This window comes from Etheostoma cragini, chromosome 14, assembly GCF_013103735.1.
Source record: "Etheostoma cragini isolate CJK2018 chromosome 14, CSU_Ecrag_1.0, whole genome shotgun sequence".
Taxonomy (NCBI): Eukaryota; Metazoa; Chordata; class Actinopteri; order Perciformes; family Percidae; genus Etheostoma; species Etheostoma cragini.
Genome location: NC_048420.1, coordinates 12,432,934 through 12,441,366, shown reverse-complemented (window position 1 = coordinate 12,441,366; position 8,433 = coordinate 12,432,934).

The following is an 8,433-nucleotide window of genomic DNA, read 5'->3' as shown; positions in this document are numbered from 1 at the left end:
GCTAAAATTTCTTGTCTTTACATATTGGATGTGTTGTGTTTTAATCAAACTGGAGATTTGTAAAGCAGCCAGAGGAGGGCAGTCCTGCAGCTCACAAAGGGACATGCGGCTGAGTAACAGTTTACCTGCCATTGTCTTTCCTTTCAGCCAATCAGAGGGGGATTTATGCCATCAACTAATCGGGTGTCTTTTGACCTCCAGAGCATTGGGGGCAGATCCCATTTGGATGACATGCAAATTATGTACCAGTGAGGTTGTGATCTCATCCAATCATATTTCCCTGCAGCAGGGGCGGTTCTAGGATCAGACCTCTAGGGGGTTTGGCCCCTAATGAGAATGTGACATGGATATAGTGCCTTGCAAAAGTGTTAAAGGGGATCTATGCTGTTTTGTAAAACTTAATTTGCCTTAACTGAACAACTTCGAAGTCATTGGAATGGTTAGATGACTTATTTTGAGTCGAAAGGTGGTCATCTCGTTCCCCCTAGCGCCTGTAAGCGGAAAAAAACACTCTTCCGGCTAGTGAGTCGCCGCCCTCAGTGTCACCAAAGATGAAATCAGGTCTCACAATGTAACATTGCTTCACGGCACAGCAAACATACGCCAATTCAGGAACCGGCTAACAAGGTAGCGATGGAGTTTTTTACACTATCGTCATGGCTGAGCCGGAAAAAGAGAAGCAGAAAGCTAGGGAAGAATTGTCGGAGGAAGACGGCAGACTGACCGAGCGAGGAGTCAGACACACGTAAAAAGAGGAGCTGCCAAATATATATTCTAGAAGCTGTAGGGGGAGCTCCATAGAAAAACTTGCAAGCAAAAAGCAAGAAAACAGCAAAGAAATGGCCCAAACTCCACAGCGCTCCTTTAAACTGCTACATCAGTAATTTCACTGGATAACAATGAATATATGTATTTATTATTAAAACAGGGGATAAATGCAAAATATTGAACATTAAAAAAATAAATAAAAAAAAGTCCCTTTATGGACTATCAGAATCATATGAAATGATAATGAGGTGTAAACCATGAATAAATTAAAATTAAAACTTTCCTTGACAGGGTAACGGGTCCATAGCAGCGGCAACACAGGATATACAACCGGTTACTTTGAAACTGTAATTGTTTGACCTCTGTCACTAACATACAAGTTCGCAAACGAACTTGAAGCCCTATTGATTGATTAAAAAAAAAAAAAAAAAAAAGATTAATTCGTTTTTTATTCTAATTTTTAGAGGGGCTGAGATGAAATTTAGGGGTGCTTGAGCCCCACTAAAACGGGTCTTAAATTGCCACTGCCCTGCAGGTTATTTCTCCACAGACAGATTGCTTTGTGTGTGTGTGTGTGTGTGTGTGTGTGTGTGTGTGTGTGTGTGTGCGTGCGCGCAGGGAGGCAGATGGCAGCGCAGTGTGATGTCTGGAAGGATGCATGGAGATGTTGGCAGAGAGCTGCTGGTCCCCTGCCTGCAACCAACCTCTCTCCATTTTCCCCTCTCTTCTATTCATCTAATCTGTCTTCTCGAGTTCCTATCTGCTCGATTCTTTTTTTTGGTGGGGGGGGAGAACCGCACCATATTTCACTTCACTTTCCCCCAGCGTTCACCCATCCTTTGTCTTTCTTCATCAGTTCTTTTCTTCTAAGCTTTTTCTGTACACCACCTGTCTTTTTATATCCTCAGCTGCTCTCTGCTTCATTTAGGCTATTTTCTCTCTACCCTGGTTTGTCTGTTTTTGCTTACCATTCATCTCTCCTTAATGTCCAAGTTGCAAATTGTTGGCACTGAATTGTCTTCACTGGTCAATATCTTTTGGCTCATAAACGTCTCATAGCATCACGTCACTCTACCGTGTGTGTTTGAAAGTGAAACTCACAAGGAAGGATACATCCTTTAATCAGATCTAACAGCTCACATCTACTGGAAGTGACACACACACATATATATATATACATACACACACAGCAATGTTCCTCTCTATCTCTCTATACAGCATACCGTTGCTGCCAAAGCCAATTGTAGCTGTGGAAGTGTTTATCAAAGGTGTCTTTGCGTCTCAGGCGCTTAATTTTAACAAGACGTTCTCCACCAGAGGAGTGTCATATTTTAATTGGTCTGAAACAGAATAAAGGCAGCGAACAGAGCACTGTGGTGACAGGTATTAATTACCTTCTGCCTAATGGCTCCCAAACTCAGCACTGTGCCATATTGGTGCTCACACTATTCTTACACCCCCACTCTTTTCTCTCCTCCTCACCATGTGTTTGTCCGCAATACGGCTGAATCAAGTTTTTTTTTTGGCTATGATGTTGATAATTACACAAAAATACTTGATTAACAAAGCATCTTCTCTAAAACAGTGATTCCCAACTCAAGGCACTAGTGCATTTGCCAGGGAAAACATTAGCCAATCAATTTCTTTAAATTTAAATGATAATTAAAACAAATAAGTAAAGGCTATATATTAAACATATAGCCTATATATAATCCACATATTGAGTGAGCTGTAACACCTAGCTATACACTAGGTTGCAATTGAGATTGTTAAATTAATGTTAGCAAACAAGCTTGGAATTCTAAACAGTAAGCTAAAAGTACGGACACGTTGTTCAAATAGCTAAACATACTTTAAAATCCATTTAAATAAGTTTAGCTAAAGTAATGAATAAGCAGTTGAAATAGCTTAAATTGATGAATAAATTATTCAGATAATTATTTAAAGGTGCAATATGTAATATTTACTGTATTAAATCCCCAAAGTTACCACAATATGTCATCAGACATTAAGGAAACATGTTAAGCTGAAATACTATCTTTTCTGACAACAATGCTAAAAGCCAAATCTTTCTCTTTTTGAATTTTCCGTGCTGTAAGGGTCTGTGTTATCAACTGCCAGTTTTTGACAGCCGGCAGGGTTGCCAGATATACCAAAAATCGCATCCCAGCATGCTACAGCTGTATTACAGCCATGGAAGCGGCAAACAATCAACGAAGAAAGTTTCCACAAGACCCCAAAAAAACCTTGGCAAGTCTCTAACAGTTGTATGGCCAGAGACAAGGCAAACCCCGGGTAAATATTGCAGACGCACTTGATAATGGAGACAGCTTTTAGCCCAAAAGGACGCTGAATTGGCTAATTTCTTCCTGAACAGGTCGCTAAGCATTAGTGTCAGACTAATTTATCACGTCTGCAAGGGACGGGCATTTTCACATTGAATTATATAGTACTATAGTACTTGAGTTGGTTACTCGGAGAAAAGTGAAGTAATCCCGACTGGTCCTGGCTAACGCCACCTTGCTAACCAGCTATAACTGCTAACGTTCTTGGAGGACCACCCCACTAACACAGAACCTTTAGGGAACATTAGAGAACGTTAGTTTATGGTGCTCTCAAGGTTAGTTCGAACCAAACCAAAAACTAACGTTTAGGGAACGTTCCCTCCGGGTTATAAGAACGTTCCCTTAACGTTAAGAGAACCAACCAACTGTAACGTTCTCCTGCGGTTGCGCTGTACCTCTACACAACGTTCCCGTTTGATTGTTTTTGGTTGAGTTTTTTGAAGTAGCATAAAGGTTTGCAGTCACTTGATTTAGATTCACTTAAAATGATTGGACTTATAAAATCTAAGTAAGATAAACAGTATAGCAAGAGAATCTATTTATTTAAGGGCTGACATCAATTTAGCTTAAAACAGTACTTTTGTGCTTGACTTCGTTTTTTTAACTGTAGGCCTATTAGTAAAAATACTCAAAACAACAATCTATCAATAGAGCGGGCTACAGCTGTTAACAACATATGTAGCATGTTTAGCGACTGTAGCCGAAAAGCCAAGAAAGGGTTGCTTTAAATTGAGTAGAAAGGACCGTGAGTTTGCTCTGTTAATAGCAATTGTTGCTGTAATTTTCAGCTGAGAATTTGGGTCTATCAATTGGGTAGAGAGGACAGCAAAGTAGGCCTAGTGGTGTTTCTAGTGGTTGATTTTAGGATTTTAAGCCGAGAAAGTGCGTCTCTCAGTCGGGTAGAGAGAACAGCGAGTAGCGGTTTTCTGTTCTAATTTAAGAGGTAGAGAGGACGGCGAGGCAGTAATTTTAAGCAGAGACAGGGTGGTTGTCTGTTGGGTTTAGCTCGGAGTGAGTACAGGCTTTTATGATTGTCTGCATCTAACGTTAGGTGCGCTGTGGAGGAATGTCTGGCTATGTGAGACTAGCTTTTAGCAACCTTTTTTAGGAACATTGGATCCTGCGTTAGATGCTGCATTCTCAACCTGGCAACTTACAAACAAATTATCTAGAAGTAATAAGATAAAAAATAATGGATAGGCAGTTGGAATAGTTAGTTTATATATTATACTGTTTATATATATATAGTAAGAATAAACGGTAGAAATACTTGGCTAAGAGTAAATAATAAATAGGCTTAGTGAAAAACTAAGCCTAAAGGTAGTGGACAAATAGTTGAACTATATTAAAGTAATGGATATAGCTAAAAGTAATAAATAAATCATGATTATAATAGGTGGTACGATGAAACGTCACGTTTCTGCCACTCCCAAGAATGTAGCTACAATGACAAATTTAGACCAAAATGACCAACACATTGGGAGTTCTATTGAACAAAATAATATTGAAACACTATCACTTTTATTAATTGATAGTGTTAAATATCATCTACTTTAAAAAAATAAACTGGAATGAACAAATTAAAAACATGATGGCAGCAAAGTGTGCAAATGCATTGGCTTTCGTTTTGTTTTCTGTCTTCCTTCTATAAAGTGCACTGTGAAGTGAGAGAATCTTTTGTAAAAGGTAAGAATGGCATAGGGCTGAATTTATGGTGTTAATTTGTTCGATCTATTGGCTTACAAGTTGCCAGTATCAGCGCGTGTGTGTTGGCTGATAATTTTGCCTCAATGAAACAGCTTTCCGGCCTTGGTATATGTGAAGGTTTTATTTGTGCTTTTTTCCATAGAAGAGAGATGCCTGAAATAGCTTTGACTGACAGGTATAGAGACTCAGTTACTATAACAACTACCTCCTGGCTCTCATGAGCACTTCTCTCTCTTTTCCTTTCCGCCCCCCTCACCTCTTCTCTTTTCATTTTTCTTTACCAGCTCTCCTTTTTACCCCTGTCTCCCTCTCACCCCCTCACTGTGTGCTTGTGTGGGTGTAGAGGGAAGAGATTATGAAAAAGAACTTAACTGCAATATTCCTTCACATGGAGATGTTTATGTTGCAAGATAGAGGCCTGGCACAAGCTATTGGATCTAACCTGTGTGGGTGAGGGTAGGCGAGAGTGGGAAGATAAAACATGCTTATACAACACGAGGAAATAAGCCTTTTATATTCCCTTCGTGTTTCTTTTTTTGGTGCTTGTTCTTCAGTCAGGTTGAGCTGCTCTGCTTGTATAATCAAGTCAGTCCACTGCATGTGCTCTTGCATGTGTGCATGCCCACACTTGTGTCAGCAAGCGGCACAGTGAGGCCACCTGATATGATGAGTGAATTTCAAGCACGATAGAATCTAGTGGGACTGACATGGGAGATCACAGAGCGGCAGAGAGAAAGTGTGTGTGTGTGTGTGTGTGTGTGTGTGTTTGTGTGTGTGTGTGTGCGCTGCTGGGAAGAAGACGGACGTCATTGCTGCCACCTGCTTTAATGGGACAAAGGCCAGACACATACACACACTTGCATATGCAGACAGCCAAGCAGAGGTCAAAGCAATCTCTTAACATAGCATTAATGATATGACTTAACCTTCTTACGCTTAAACTATGTCAGGCACTCCATCCCTTTCCTGTCAGAGTGCCCCGTCCCCTTCCTCCCCCGTGTCCCTGCCTCTCCTTTCATCTCCCCATCTCTGAGTCATCCCACAGGGTGAGAGGTCTGAGGCAAAACAAGCTGCCAGAGTTGGACATGCCATAACAATGCTGTGTGTGTGTGTGTGTTTGTGTGTGTGTGTGTGAGAGCGAGTACATGTGCACCCAGCTGTCTCAGAGCTGTCATCAGGAGAAAGGAGGGAGTATTTCCAAGTCTTACTGTAAATACAAAAGCACACACTGTCCATATACACTGTGTGTGTGTGTCAGCTCTCATCGTTGTGGCTTTCTCCAGAAGTTGCTCTGCTGCTTTATTGATTGGTTGTCTCGCTTTGTGGCAGGAAATAAGATGGCAGGTCTCAACACCTGTGTGACCCCAGCTGCAAAGAGCTCCTCTAATGATCTGAGCTCAGCTGCTCAGTCTTGTGCTTCAAGCGGCTCTTCATTTGGCTCCGACCAGCAGCACACCCATCAGCCTCTCTCGTGCACAGAAGACAGATACCACTCTTGTCTGTGTTTCAGATCACATAACAAGAGCACCTGTAGTGATCTGTACTCGCTTCTGCGTGTTTACAGTTTAAAAAAACTGAGCTATGCAACACATTGCATGCCAAAGTGTTTTAATATTGATCTATCTGATGTTGCAAATTGACTACTGCAACTCCTATTGGTATGTTTGATTTAAACTTTGGCAGATGTCGACCTGCTTGGTGGTAGTTTGAGGGCATTTCTGCACCGTTCACACAGAGGGGCCATAATTTAGAATGAATTAGGCTACGATTCACGGGGGAAGGCGCAGCCCATAATAAGACATTTAAAACTGGATGGGATCTGGTATCCAAGTGCAGGGTATCCATAGAGACCGTTGCTATGGCGGAGAAAAATCTCACCTCATTAGGAACAAATATAAATAGCCTTGCGACTCAGCTTATGGTCATGATGCCTACGGCTGAGAGAACAGGCTCAGAGGCTTCCAGGTCAGCGATACAGGATGAGAGTAAGGATGCAGAGAACGAGAGAGTGATAAATGGAGGAAATGATTTAAGAGAATTAAATGGAAGGAAGAAGGGAAAAATGAAGAAGGTTTGGAGGAAGGGAGGGAAAAGATTGAGTTCCTGAGGATGGGAGAAACTGAAGAGGATGTTTGTGTGGTAAAGAAAGAAGAAGATAGATGAGGAAAAGATTCACTGTTGTCTGATGAAAATCTCTCAAATGTCAACCTCTAAAATGGTATAAGGGAGCTTCATGACTCCAGATGTTTTGTAAATTAGTGAATTTAAATGCAGTGTGCTTTACAATGAAATAAAACATAAGAGAGAATCAGGCAACAAGCAACATAAGAATTTAATCCCAAAACATAAGTGTAAAGGAAGCATGACTAAAATAGCGTAATGAAATGGTGTGGATATCTTGTGGAAACAAGGCAGAATTATTATTTTTTTCTTCATCTCCAAGAAGTAACTTTTGCAGAACCGGCTTTTTCTTTTTCCCAGGGTCGTACATACAGTAATGAGCGAGGAGGGGAGAGGAAAGAACGGCAGGAGTTGTGGGAGGAAAGATGGGAGTAGGGGCTGTGAGAGAGGCTGACAGCCAAGTGTAGAGGAGACAGATGGGAGCAAAGAGAAAACTCGAGACATCCACCACTGATTACATCAACAGGTCTGAGCCTCCAGGTATGCTGCAGTGCAGCACAGTATTACTACAGTATTGACTCATCCCTGTTGTTGACCGCCCGGACGGAGGTCTTATATGGACTTTATCTGTCTCACAGCTTCCTGTGTTTTACTTTCTCTTTCTATTCCTTTGTAACCGGCTGCCTCTCTTCAGCGTGTGTGTGTGCGTGCGTGTGTGTGTGTGCGCGCCTATGTACGCTGAAAGCCTGGTTAGTGACATATACCAAAGAGGTTGTGTGTACTTCTGGTTGCTGTTCAAACGTACAATGTTATAATTCCTTACATCCGTAATTTCTTCATTTTCATTTAGTAAGTGCAATTATTGCACGACACATAACAGCAATTTCTTCATCTCCCCTTTTACTCATTAATTGCATTTAAACTGTAGAGATTTAGCTCCCGCATCATATTGAATCTTATAACACAATTAGTCAGAGTTCCATTTGCAGTTTGATTGCCCTCATATGGGTGGGCGCTGCGTAGCCTTTGCAAATTTTCAAGCAAACTGGTCAATTAAGGTAGAAAAAGCACTGAGTCTCCGTCCTCTCGATGCAAATAAACCTTAAAAGCTTGTAGGGGCTTTCTGTTCTTCAAAGCTAAATGGTTTTCTCTGCCTTTGTTGTGAACAGTGTGTTTTCAACTCAGGGACAAAGGTGTCTGTGACTCAAAGATGAAAACTGCGACAACTGAGGAAGATGGTATAGAGTTCCGACGTGCGTTTTTGTAGGCTGTCTAATTGAGGAGATTGTTTGATTCCTCTTCCTCTGCAATTCTCGCTCTGAAGACCTGTCAAACTCACAATCAGCGAAAACAACATGCATAGAAGGATTCGAGGAGCGGGAGGGAAAAAGAGTGGAGAAGGAAAGACAGTGTTTAGGAAGAAAAGGAGGGAGTTTACGCCCACCGCCTAAAGAGATGAGAAGCAAGGCAGAGGATGGGGGGGGGGGGGGGG